The sequence below is a fragment of the Bos javanicus genome, chromosome 16 (assembly GCF_032452875.1).
Source record: "Bos javanicus breed banteng chromosome 16, ARS-OSU_banteng_1.0, whole genome shotgun sequence".
NCBI lineage: Eukaryota > Metazoa > Chordata > Mammalia > Artiodactyla > Bovidae > Bos > Bos javanicus.
This window is the reverse complement of record NC_083883.1, coordinates 59,345,387-59,358,442: the sequence shown is the minus strand read 5'-3', so window position 1 is coordinate 59,358,442 and position 13,056 is coordinate 59,345,387.

Genomic DNA, 13,056 nt, shown 5'->3' with positions numbered 1-13,056 from the left:
TACTGTAGTTAAATGGTTGGATGGCATCACCAACTCAATGGACATGAGTTTGAGCAAGTTCTGGGAGTTGGTGATGAACAGGAAAGCCTGGCGTGCTGAAGTCCATGGGGTCTCAAAGAGTCAGACATGACTGAGCAACTGGACTGAAGACTGTGGTTGTTTGCTATGAAGCAACAGTCAACTGATTCAGCTCTCATGGACCCCCACAGCCGTCTGCCAGCAGAGCCAGGCCACTGACACAGTCCACTCTGTGCAATATTCCCAGGTATGTACTTGTGCCATGGCTTTCACAGGTTTGTTGTTTTTCAGTTGTTAAGTCATGTCTCTTTGCAACTTCATGATCTGCAGCAAGCCAAGCTTTCCTGTCCTTCACCATCTTCTAGAGTTTGCTCAAACTCATGTCAGTTGAGTCAGTGATGCCATTTAACCATCTCATCCTCTGTTGTCCCCTTATCCCACCTTCACTTTTTCCCAGCATCAGGGTATTTTCCAGTGAGTTGACTCTTCACATCAGGCGGCCAAAGAATTGGAGCTTCAGCATCAGCATCAATCCTTCCACTGAATATTCAGGGTTGATTTCCTTTAGGATTGATTGGTTTGATCTCCTTGCTGTCCAAGGTACTCTCAAGAGTTTTCTCCAGCATCACAGTTCAAAAGCATCAATTCTTCGGCACTCAGATTTCTTTATGGTCCAACTCTCACATCTATACATGACTACTGGAAAAACCATAGCTTTGACAATGTGGATGTTTGTCAGCAAAGTGGTGTCTCTGCTTTTTAATATGCTGTCTAGGTTTGTCATAGCTTTGAAGCCCCTCAAAGTTGGGGACTATGAATGTGTCACCCAAGCGGGGATTGTGGGGTGGTTATGAGCACTAAAGTCAGGCATTTTATCTGAATAGCTGGTCCTGTTCTATGAGCTATCTCAGGCAAATTCTGGGAGTTGAATACCCTGAATTTTATGTTTGTTATTCTTAAGATAAAGTAAATAACAACTACCTCTGAGGATCACTGTAAGGATTAAATGAAATAATCATAGGAAACTAAATGCTAGGATGAAACAAATTATCAACAGGTATATGGCAATTATTACTTGCTTTTAACCCATAAGCACGTATTAAGCAATTACTCTGTGCCCAGTTAGGATCCATGCTAGGTGCTAGGGTAGGATGACAAATGACCCCAAGACCCAGCCTTCAGGTATTTACAATCAGTCCAGTCTCCCACAGTGCCTGGGGCAGGGTTCTGTCCAAAGAAGGCACTCAGTGTCTTGGAGTGACTAGTATTGGGCAGTGGGCTATGGCCACACCCAGGCCTTACCTAGAGTCCTCCAGAAGGTACAACAGAAGAATCTAGGTGCTTTTATGCATGATCCCAAGCATATTTCAGAAAGTCATAGAGTCACCGTGAAGATTAATTCTCCAACTTGTTTGAGAATATGAATCACCTGAAGGGCCTTATTAAAATATAGATTCAGGGCACCACCCAAGACAGAGGAAGCTCCTGATGTGTATTTCATTAGCACTGCACACTGGTCCTATTCCAGTTATCTCTTATTATATGACAGACTCCCCCAAAACATAGAGGGTCTATACAACAGTCATGTTATTACATGTACAGGTTTTGTGGGTCATGAATTTAGGCAAGACTTGACTAGCTAGATCTTCTGTTCCACGTGATTCTGACCGAGGATCCTTGGTGGCGGTCAGGTAGCAGATGAGCCAGTCTGGAGGGCCCGGGTGGCTTCACTTCATACATACAGATGTCTCCTATCTGGGAATTTCAGGCTCCCAGAAAGGGTGTCCCAAGAAACAGAAAGAGGAACCTGCCAATTTCTCAAGGCCTTGGTCCCAACACTGGCTTAGTACATGTCCTCAGTGTCTTATTGGAGTCACAGATCCCCCCCAGAGCCAACAGGCAGAGACACAAACCAATGGGAAGAATGTAAAAAAATTATGATCATATTTAATCTGTCACATAACCTAAGAAAAGTTAGGAAATAACTGTTTTTCAAGAATATTAAATGACTAAAGCCTCCAATATGGACAGTTTCTGGGTATTCTAGAGCAGAGATCAGCAAAGTTTTTTGTGTAAAGGGCCAAATAGTAAATATATTATGCTTTGTGAGCCACATATAGTCTCTGTCACATATTCTTTTTTGTTTTATTTTTAATTTTTTTTAATGTTTTAACCATTTTCAGACTGTGGACTGTACCAAAACAGGCTGCAAACCAGGTATGACCCATGGGCTGTAGTTTGTCAGTCCCTGTTCTAGAATAATCTTTCATGACACAGAGTCTGGTTGAACTGTGTGTTTAGTGACAACCTCTACCCGTTGTATTCCCTGAGTAATTCCCTCAGAATCTTAGAGCCAGAAAGGACCATGAGAGTGACCTATGCCAATCTATCCATTCTACAGATGTGGAAACCAAGGTCCAGAGAGGTTAAGAGACAAGGCAGAAAAATGATGCTAATTAATGGTAGACCCACGGATGTGGGTGGACCTCCACAGATGGACCTCTTCACTTCTAATCCAGTGCTCTTCCCAATGCATCAGACTGTTCTAAAAATGCTGCTTCCCTAGTCAACAGAAATATCAGGTTTCTAGGGGTAAGGGTTAGATGTAACAGTTGGTAAATATGCTTGGACCCTAGGCCCTCAGGGAGAAGGCAATGGCACCCCACTCCAGTACTCTTGCCTGGAGAATCCCAGGGACGAGGGAGCCTGGTAGGCTGTAGTCCATGGGGTCATGAAGAGTTGGACATGACTGAGTGGCTTCACTTTCACTTTTCACTTTCCTGCACTGGAGAAGGAAATGGCAACCCACTCCACTGTTCTTGCCTGGAGAATCCCAGAGACGGGGGAGCCTGGTGGGCTGCCGTCTATGGGGTTGCACAGAGTTGGACACGACTGAAGTGACTTAGCAGCAGCAGGCCCTTGGAGCATGTTTTTCCATGGCTGTGGTCAAAGATGTGAGTGTGGGGCAAGTTTGTGGCAGTACTGCTTGGCCTGTCGCTGCCTCAGTTGAGTTCAGCTGCTCAGTTGTGTCTGACTCTTTGTGACCCCATGGACTGCAGCATGCCAGGCTTTCCTGTTCATCACCAACTCCCAGAACTTGCTCAAACTCACGTCTATCGAGTCAGTGATGCCATCCAACCATCTCATCCTCTGTCGTCCCTTTCTCCTCCTGCCTTCAATCTTTCCCAGCATCAGCATCTTTTCCAATGAGTCAGTTCTTCACATCAGTTATCCAAAATATTGGAGCTTCAGCATCAGTCCTTCCAGTGAATATTCAGGACTGATTTCCTTTAGGATAGGCTGGTTTGATCTCCTTGCAGTCCAGAGGACACTCAAGAGTCTTTTCCAACACCACAGTTCAAAAGCATCAATTCTGTGATGCTCAGCTTTCTTTATGGTCCAACTCCCACATCCACACGTGACTACTGGAAAAACCATAGCCTTGACTAGATAGACCTTTGTCAGCAAAGTAATGTCTCTGCTTTTTAATATGCTATCCAGGTTTGTCACAGCTTTTCTTCCGAGGAGCAAGAATCTTTTAATTTCATGGCTGCAATCACCATATGCAGTGATTTGGGGACCCAAAAAATAAAGTCTGTCACTGTTTCCGTTGTTTCTCCATCTATTTGCCATGAAGTGATGGGACCAAATGCCATGATCTTAGTTTTCTGAATGTTGAGCTTTAAGCCAACTTTTTTCACTTTCACTTTCCTCAAGAGGCTCTTTAGTTTTTCTTCTCTTTCTGCCCTAAGGGTGGTGTCATCTGCATATCTGAGGTTATTGATATTTCTCCTGGCAATCTTGATGCCAGCTTGTGCTTCATCCAGCCCGGCATTTCACATGATGTACTGTGCATATAAGTTAAATAAGCAGGGTGGCAGTATACAGCCTTGACATACTCCTTTCCCAATTTGGAACCACTCTATTTTTCCATGTCTGGTTCTAACTGTTGCTTCTTGACCTGCATACTGATTTCTCAGGAGGCAGGTAAGGTGGTCTGGTATTCCCATCTCTTTAAGAGTTTTCCACAATTTGTTGTAGTCCACACAGTCAAAGGCTTTGACAGTCAATAAAGCAGAAGTGTATGTTTTTTTGGAACTCTTGCTTTTTTTTTGATCCAGCAGATGTTGGCAATTTGATCTCTGGTTCTTCTGCCTTTTCTAAATCCAGCTTGAAAATCTGGAAATTCACAGTTCACATACTATTGAAACCTGGCTTGAAGAATTTTGAGCATTACATTGCTAGCATGTGAGATGAGTTCAATTGTGCAGTAGTTTGAACATTCTTTGGCATTCCTTTCTTTGGGATTGGAATGAAAACTGACCTTTTTCAGTCATGTGGCCACTGCTGAGTTTTCCAAATTTGCTGGCATATTGAGTGCAGCATTTACAGAGCATCATGTTTTAGGATTTGAAATGGCTTGATTATCTCTGCCTACTGGCTGAAAAACAGCATGCAATCTATTGCTTCTACCAGGACAGATCATCACCAGCTAGGGGTAGAGAACAGGTAAAGAAACAGGGTATGGAGAGCTTACTTATGGATCTGCAAGAAATCAACTGGGATAACCATGCCTCCCACTGGAGAAAAGCTGTCAGGGTTTGAAGAATCATTTATGCCCTTCCCAGGTGGCTCAATGGTAAAGAATCCACCTGCCAGTGCAGGAGACACAGGTTCGATCCCTGAGCTGGAAAGTTCCTCTGGAGGAGGAAACTGAAACCCACCCCAGTATTCTTCCCTAGGAAATCTCATGAACAGAGGAACCTCACGGGCCCCAATCCACAGGGTAGCAAAAGAGTTAGACACAGCTTAGAGACTAAACAGCAACAAATGTCCTTAGAGGGAAGAATCACATAGGGGAGATTCTTACTTTGCTAAGTTCCTCCAGAAGCCTCTGATCTACTAGGAATTGCTCTATGCACCATGCTCTTGTGTCACCATGCCTTCGTGTGTGCGGTCTCTTCTGTCTGGGAGGCAGCCTGCATGCCTTTTTGGAAAACTTAAGTAGTATCTCCTCTAAGAAGCCTTCCCTGACCTTCCTAGGAAGATTAAGGCACTTATCCTAGACTCTCATACCTTTTAAATTTTATGTAAATAATATAAATAATCTGTCCCTAAGTCACTTGCTGAGCTTAACGCTAATGGTAGCTATTTCCGTTTCATGCCTTTTTTGGTAGATATTATCTAATTGTGTTGTACTATAATTGTTTATTTTCATGTCGGCTTCCATATTAGACTGTAAGCTAATTGATGGCAGAGACAAGTGTTTTTTCTTCATGTCAACATTTTTTCATTGCTGGTTTTGTAATCAATTGAAATATTCCCATGAGGAATTTATTAAGTATAGTTGACCCTTGAACCACATGACTTTGAACTGCGTGGGTTCACTTACAAGTGGATTTTTTTTTTTTTTACTAAATGCGTACTACACAATCTGAGGTTGACTGAATATGTAGATGCAGAACCACAGATGCCCAGAGCAGACTGTAACTCAGATTTTCACTGCATGGAAAATGGAGGGATGGGGTGCCATGTTGTCTGAAAGTAAACTGCATTCTCATTTGGGTCTTAAATGTTAGAACCATTTCTTTAAAGAGATGCTTAGGCATAATTCTGTTCCACTGGCCTTGCAAGTCTTACCTTTTAAGTTGTGATTTGGGTATACCCATATCTCGTCCTCCATGTCCTAAATATTGAGCCTCTGAACTAATCATAAAATACATTCTGTTTCTTTCAAAGGAAAGCACACGCGGTCAACAGTTGGCTTTTGATAGCTTGTTTCATGAAGTATTTGAGGACATTTGCTTAACATATAACTCATACTGTAGAGGAATATCATTACAAACTCCTGCTGGGGTCTTCTCGGATGTATCTTGGCAATCCTAGCTGCTCTTCACAGGATCATGTGCTTTGATTCAGAGTAACTAGACACTGGCCGATCATTACCCCTTTCTACATATCAGTTTTGTTTCTTACATTGATTCCTGCATCTTACTCACATGATGAGAGCTTTGATTAAATCCACCTTGACCTCTTGCAATGGCAATGCAGAGTAGCAAGGCACCTTTGTTTTTCCAACCGTTTGAGTAGATGACCAGTTGGTTAATATTGATATGGATTCTAGGCCCTTGGAGAGATGAGTTCTCATTCAAAAGAAGGACGCTTTGCTTGTCTGCTTGCAGGCAGAAGGGAGGTTTGGCGGTTGGTACAGCACTTCCCGGCTGCCCATCCCTACAGCTATGCTGCTGCTGTTTTGCTGTTGTTAAAAATAACTAGTTGGAGGGAGAGTGTGGGCTTGCAGTGATATCAGACTATGTAGAGAGATTAAAAATGCTGTGAACATGTTCAGACTTTCCCCAGCTCTCAGGAACCTCCCATCGCTTATTGGCTTCTCACAGGCGAGTATCGTTAAGCAGACAACATAGATCACAGGGGAAGGACAGCACCAGAGTAGGGACGAAGACTTTTTGTTTACAACGTGTACTTGTCTTTAGTTCAGTGATTTTGCTTGTTTTAGATCTAGTAGAATTTCTCCCATTCCCAGAACCTGGGGGTGGAAGAGGGGCTGCTTCGTGTATGACATTTATTAACCTCGTGCCATTGCGTTTTGGCAAATGTCATGGCTATAGAAATGCTAGAGTGCTCACAGTGGACAAATAAAGTAACAGATATTTATACAGGACTCCTATAATAGAGACCAAGGACTGCTGATAGAGAGAAGTCTTTGTGATTTCCTACAGCAGCAGCTGTATCTCACGTTGTGACTGTGGACATTTTACTTCCTGACTTTGAACCTCAGTGTCCCTGTTTACAAATTAGGGGCAATTTAGCACTTTGCTTGGCTCCTCACATATCATTTAGCTCATTATAGCCAATTAAGGTCAGGGTTGGCCTGAGGCAGAAGTGTACCCCACGTGAAGTTCACATGCACTTTGCTTGGAGGTCCACTTCTAATGCCAATTCTGTGCTTCTGGATGAGAACTCAGAGACAAGACACAGTGAGCCTCTGAATGTCTCCACTTTACCTCCAGCTCTCGGGTGCGGAATGAATGTCAAATCGGATTCCAGGGATTCCCCCAGCAGGGAATTGGCATGGGACATGGGTGATACGATTTGGGAATTGGTAAGACCGGTATAGGGAGCAGCTGCCCATATGGTGGTGCAGTAAAGAGTCTGCCTGCCAATGCAGGAGAAGCAGTTTCAATCTCTGGATTGGGAAGATCCCCTGGAGGAGGAAATGGCAACCCACTCCAGTATTCTTGCCTAAAAAATTCCATGGACAGAGAGCCTGCCAGGCTACAGTCCATGGGGTGGCAAAGAGTTGGCCGCAACTGAGCAACGAAGCACACACATATGTGGGTGATGGTACCTACGCTTCGTGAGTCCCTATCCAGGGGCCCAAATGACTGACCAGGTCCCCATCCTCCTCCACACACTTTCTGAAGCGCTGGCTGTGGTTGTCTGGTAGGAACATGTAGAGAAACATGGCTGATGCTAAGACACAAGATCTGTGAAGGCTTTTGCCCCCTCCCCACTCCTGAACAGGAGTAAGAGTTCCCATTCTCTGGAGGTGAGAAGAAGGAGCTTCTTTGAGAAGGGTATCTAGAAAGGTATCTCCTCAGTGTTATTTTCCCCTAGAAGAAATAACAGAAATCCCCACTCTTTGGAAATAGAATAGAGAAAAAAACAGAGAAGGATTCCATAGATACACTATCTGGCATATCAGGATGCCCTTGATAACTTTTGGAGGTGAAACAGGCACAAGCTGGAGGTAGAGAAAGAAAAGAGAGAGAAGAAGTAGAGAGGGGCGAGAGAAGAGGGCAGGGCAGGGAGGGAGTTAGACAGTCGGTAAACGTCTGCAATATAACACTTGAAATCAGAGTCAGCAACCGCAGCCCGTGTGCCAAATCCAGCCCACCACCTGTTTCTCCACAGCCCATGAGCTACAAATCGTTTCTGCATATTTAAATGAAAAAAATCAACTGAGGAATAATATTTGGTGCCGTGTGAAAATTATATGAAATCCGAATATCAGTGTCCATAAATAAAGTTCTCTTGGAGTGGGGCTCTACCCATTGATTATTGACTATCACCGCCTTTGCACCTTGGCAGCAGAGTTGAACAGGTGTGACAGGGGCCATATGGCCCCCAAATCAACAAATTTACTATCTGCCCCTTTGCTGGCAGATTTGCTGTCTGCTGACCCCTGCAGTAGATAGCATCTTAAACGTTGGCCTGTCAATTGAATTTAGTAGTCTCAGTTTCCCACAGCAAGAAGCGCTTAGCAGTTCTTTGTTATTGCGTATCTTTTCTGAAAGGCCTTCCGATTCTCTCTCTGGCTCTGCCCTGCCCCTCAGCACCTGCATTCCTCGTAGGTACATCTCACACTGCTCTTTTTGGAAGCCAGCCTGCTTCCAATGTACGCGAGACTTTTATTTGAGCAGTCCCATGAGGACAATATCCAACTTCTTGAAATATCACAGAAAAATAAAGTTATATATGGAAATATGTGTGAAACGTGTTACAATGATTTCCATTTCTTACAAAGAAACTATAAGCGCAGCACAGCCATATTTGAATAATTGAATGTATATTAATCACAGTGTGATATGTCATGTTATTAAACTTCATCATAATAGTGACTGTCTGATAGCATATGGTATAGATCATCTCTGGCTAATTAATCACACTTGTGGTATATGTTTTGTATTGCTACAGTGAATACTGCTATATTTGAACAGTTGCTGTACCTCGGAAAGCACATATTAGGTATTCAAAGATGCCTCTTCCCCCCAGTGGCATTTTTCATCCTGTTAATGCTTGCAAAATGGCTGTCGGATAAGAAACTAACATTCCCCAACCTAGAACTGTCTTGATTCCCACTACTTTCCACCAACTAGATCTCTCTCTAATTAGGTTCCTATGTAAACTAGCCATTTTTTTTAATAGGTTTTTTTTTTTTTTTTTTGGCAGTTCGCTTTACTTTTGACTGGCTGAATCCTCATGTATTCCCTGAGGAACTTGTTACATAATCCAAAGGCAGGTTTTTTAACTCAGGGGAATCTAGTTCAGTTGGAAGGACAGGAATATATTGAGAGAGAGAGGGAGCAATAAAATAGTTATAAGACTGCCTCGCATAGAAGCTTCTTGTGAGCTCCAGGAGGAGAGTGGGCAGGTGCTGAATTGGCCGCTGAGAGGTGGAGGGAAATTAGAGCCATGGTGGAGGGTTGGGTTAGGGAAGGAAGAGAGGCAGGGATGTTTTTCTGAACGATTGTGTATGAAAAGAAGATGGGAGCAGGTTCAAGGTCAGGGAGATGAAATGGCAAATGAATGTGTGCTGAGTGCTCAATTGTGTTCGACTCCTTGCAACCCATGGCCCATAGTCCACTAGGCTCATCTGTCCATGGAATTTTCCAGACAAGAATACTGGAGTGGGCTGCCATTTCCTTTTCCAGGGGATCTTCCCAATCCAGGGATTGAATCTGCATCCATGTCTCTTCTGTCTCCTGCATTGGCAGGCAATTGTTTACAGCTGCACCAGAACCTGTTAAGACGAAAGTGTGGATGGAAAAGAAGGAAGAGTCTGTGAGTCTAGATGTGATCTGAGACGGAGAGGTCCACATGTAAATATGGTTTTTCCTGCTAGGTGTGCTCTGAGAGAACCACTGTGCAAGGAGCTTGGGTGGGCCAGAGAAAGCTTGTCAAAGAGTATTTAAGGCCAGGGATGGAGTTGGGTTTGTGAGCACGCATTGGGTAGGAGGGAAAATAGAAGGAAAGGGGCTGTGGGGAAAGGCATTAATTGTTTCCCGCCTGTTCTGTAACCTGGCCATAAACACAGTTTCCCCATCAGGCTTTTTAATGGACCGTTGAGGTGGACGCGTGGCTCTGTGCCCTGTCAGGAGTGATGGTATTGAGGTGGACAGCCCTGGGGCTTTGCTTCTCCCCTGCTGTTCATCATGTCTGAATTAAAAAGGGAATTGTTTGGACAAGCCTGCTAAGTGAATGTTTTTCCAGCGTTAGTGGGAGAGCATAAGGAGCTCCCATTGGATAGAAACAGCATCTAACCACCTCGGGCTGTGCTGGGAGAGAAAATTTATATAACATCATTCACATAGCATCTTTCCTTTGCTTCCCTGGTTTCCCTGCATCTCAGATTAGTCTAAAGCATCTGTCCAAAACTGCCCAGGGTTGACCTTACCCTGCATCCATCTCCTAAATTGTCCAAAACCATCAGTCCTGTTTGGACACTCTGATTTGGTCCTGCTCCAGCAAGATTGTGAGTGACCATGTTTTCATTTGAACGTGTGTGTGTGTGCGTGTGTGTATACACGTGTGTGCTGGCAAAACACATGTGCACTTTCAGTCCCTCAGTCATGTCTGACTCTTTGTGATTCCCTGGACTGTAGCCCACCAGGCTCTTCTCTCCAAGCAAGAATGCTGGAGTTGGTTGCCATTTCCTACTCCAGAGAATCTGCTTGACCCAGGGATTGAACCCTCGTCTCTAGCGACTTCTGCATTGGCAGGCATATTCTTTACCACTGTGCCACCTGGGAAGCCACACACACACACACACACACACACACACACACACACACGTGTGTACTGCTGAAGAGAGGAACTCTGGTTGTAGAGGCTCTCCAAAGATTCAGTTCCTATAGGAAAGTGTTCAAGCAATATTATCTGCATGAGTTTTTTTCTTCTCTGTAAAAGTTACATTGAACCACAGGAACCCCTACTCCAGGGATATTTGTAGTTATTCCATCCTGTCTGTTTTCCAGCAGAATATACTGAGGAAGCCAAATAAAAGTAAGCAGAATTGTCCAAGGCTATGTTATGCAGGACAAAGTCCAGTGAATAGTTTTGGGTCTGTACATTTGGAAGGGGAAGAAGAAGCCACTTGGCAAGGGAGAGACCAGCAGCTCATCTCAGGGGAGAGGTGCTGGGATTCTTGTGTGTCTTGGAGCAGGTCTCTCTGAGGCTACCTAGTAGGTGGAGTGGGGGACCAGCGTGGAGACTGCACACCTCAGCAGCAGAGAGGCCTGGAAGGAGAAGCCGACATGGGGCTGGAGAGAAACCTGCTCTGCCAGTAGAGAGGGTGGGGCCAAGGAGGAGAGAAATGGTTGTCGTGGCCAAAAGCATTCCTCAGTTCTGCTTGCTCCATTAACTCTGCGGAAGGAGGGCCTCGGTCCCAGCCAGTGCAGGTGTGAACACTCAAGTCATCAGTCGGAAAATTGGGCCCTGGAGGCGGGAGCCGCCAGCTGCTCCGTGATGGGCTCTAATGCTTTCCAAGTCAAGGCTGAGCCCAGTATCCTACCCTGGCGCCCCTTTCCCAGCAGTGTACTTGGCCCCCCACTGCCATCCTCCTCCCTCCAACCCTTTGCAGCTTCCCATGTAATTTGCTTGTAACAAGCCTCATGAAGTTTGATCGTGTTGCTAGGCTAGGACTGCAGACAGACCAGTGGAGTGAGCCCGTTTCTGGCAGTGGAGCACTTGGGTTAATGCAAGTCCCAGAGGGAGCTGCCTGACTGGGCTTTTTCAGGAATGGGAGGCAATTTAACAACCTTCAGGCTTTCAAAGTGCTGGGAAAGTAAAACCTGACCTGCTCTTGGTGGGCTATATAGCCACGTTCTTTGAATTCTTATGGTTTTTCAGCTCCTTTGACAAGTCCCCTCTCTCTTCTGGACTTCCTTGGTGGCTCACACGGTAAAGCGCCTGTCTACAATGTGGGAGACCCGGGTTCGATCCCTGGGTTGGGAAGAATCCCTTGGAGAAGGAAATGGCAATCCACTCCAGTACTATTGCCTGGAAAATCCCATGGACAGAGAAGCCTGGTAGGCTACAGTCCATGGGGTCGCAAAGAGTTGGACACGACTGAGCGACTTCACGTTCTCCTCTCTTCTCGGCCCTCATCTCCTGGGACCTTCAAATCATCATGAAACCAAACCTTTATTGTCATCTCATTGCCTTGAACCATTGGCCCAGCCAGCATTTCACTGTCTCTTCCATCACTCTCCATCCTCCCAACCTCTCTTAATTCCTTCTTGGTATGCTGTCGTACCCACCTCTTCCTCCTTTACCAAAAATCCTCACCTCCTACTACCCACCACCCCCTACTCCTGTCTTCTCCCTCCTTTCCTCTCCCTCCCCCCATCTCTCTAGCTTTCCCATATCCTCTGTACTTTCCTGGACATCTGCCATAGGCTTATTGGCTTGGCATCTCAGTGGTACATGGACAGATGGACAGAGACCAGAGCAATGAAGCAGATAATTTCCCAAGGTGAACTAAAAGGCTTTACTCTTGATTCTTTCAATCCACCCAAGGCACTTCTCAATTTAGCAAACATGTGTGGTACATCATTATGAACAGCCACCATGTTAAACCCTGGGCCTTAACTCTACTGTTTACGTTGGAATCTGAATCACCACAACTTTTACTACAGATATTGTCACTAAACCACCTTTTGCAAATAATACTGCTATTAATTTTCAAGCTTATTAAATAACTCTTCCAATATCATCCATTCAAATAAATACATCTTTGTTGGGTACCTTCTATGCAGCAGTCATTATGCTAATCATTGGAGACATAAAGTGCTCTTAATGGGACTTACAAAAATCTTTGAAATAGTCAGGCCCCAGAATTATCATTGGCTAGTCCAAGATTACAGAGCTAATGAATGTACAGCTTGGATTTTTTTCTCCATTAGAGCTAGTTTTTCAGTTAGAGCATGGTTTCTCAAACTTGGTTGTAAGACACTGGGATCACTTGGGCAACTAAAATATACTGATGTCTGGGTTCCACTCCCAGAGATTCTGATTTCACCTCGATGGGGTGTAGCCTGGGCTCATGATTTTTAAAAGTTCCCCCAACCAGTTCTAATATGCAACAAAGAACTGCCATCTAGAGCACTTTGTGAACTGCACCATCTCAAATTGGTTCTGTTTTTCTAGTGCTCGCTTACACAGGAATGAGCCCTGTTCCCTCTGTGAAGCTAGAAACTTAGGTACATACCTGTGTCTCCTATATTTTCTATATGA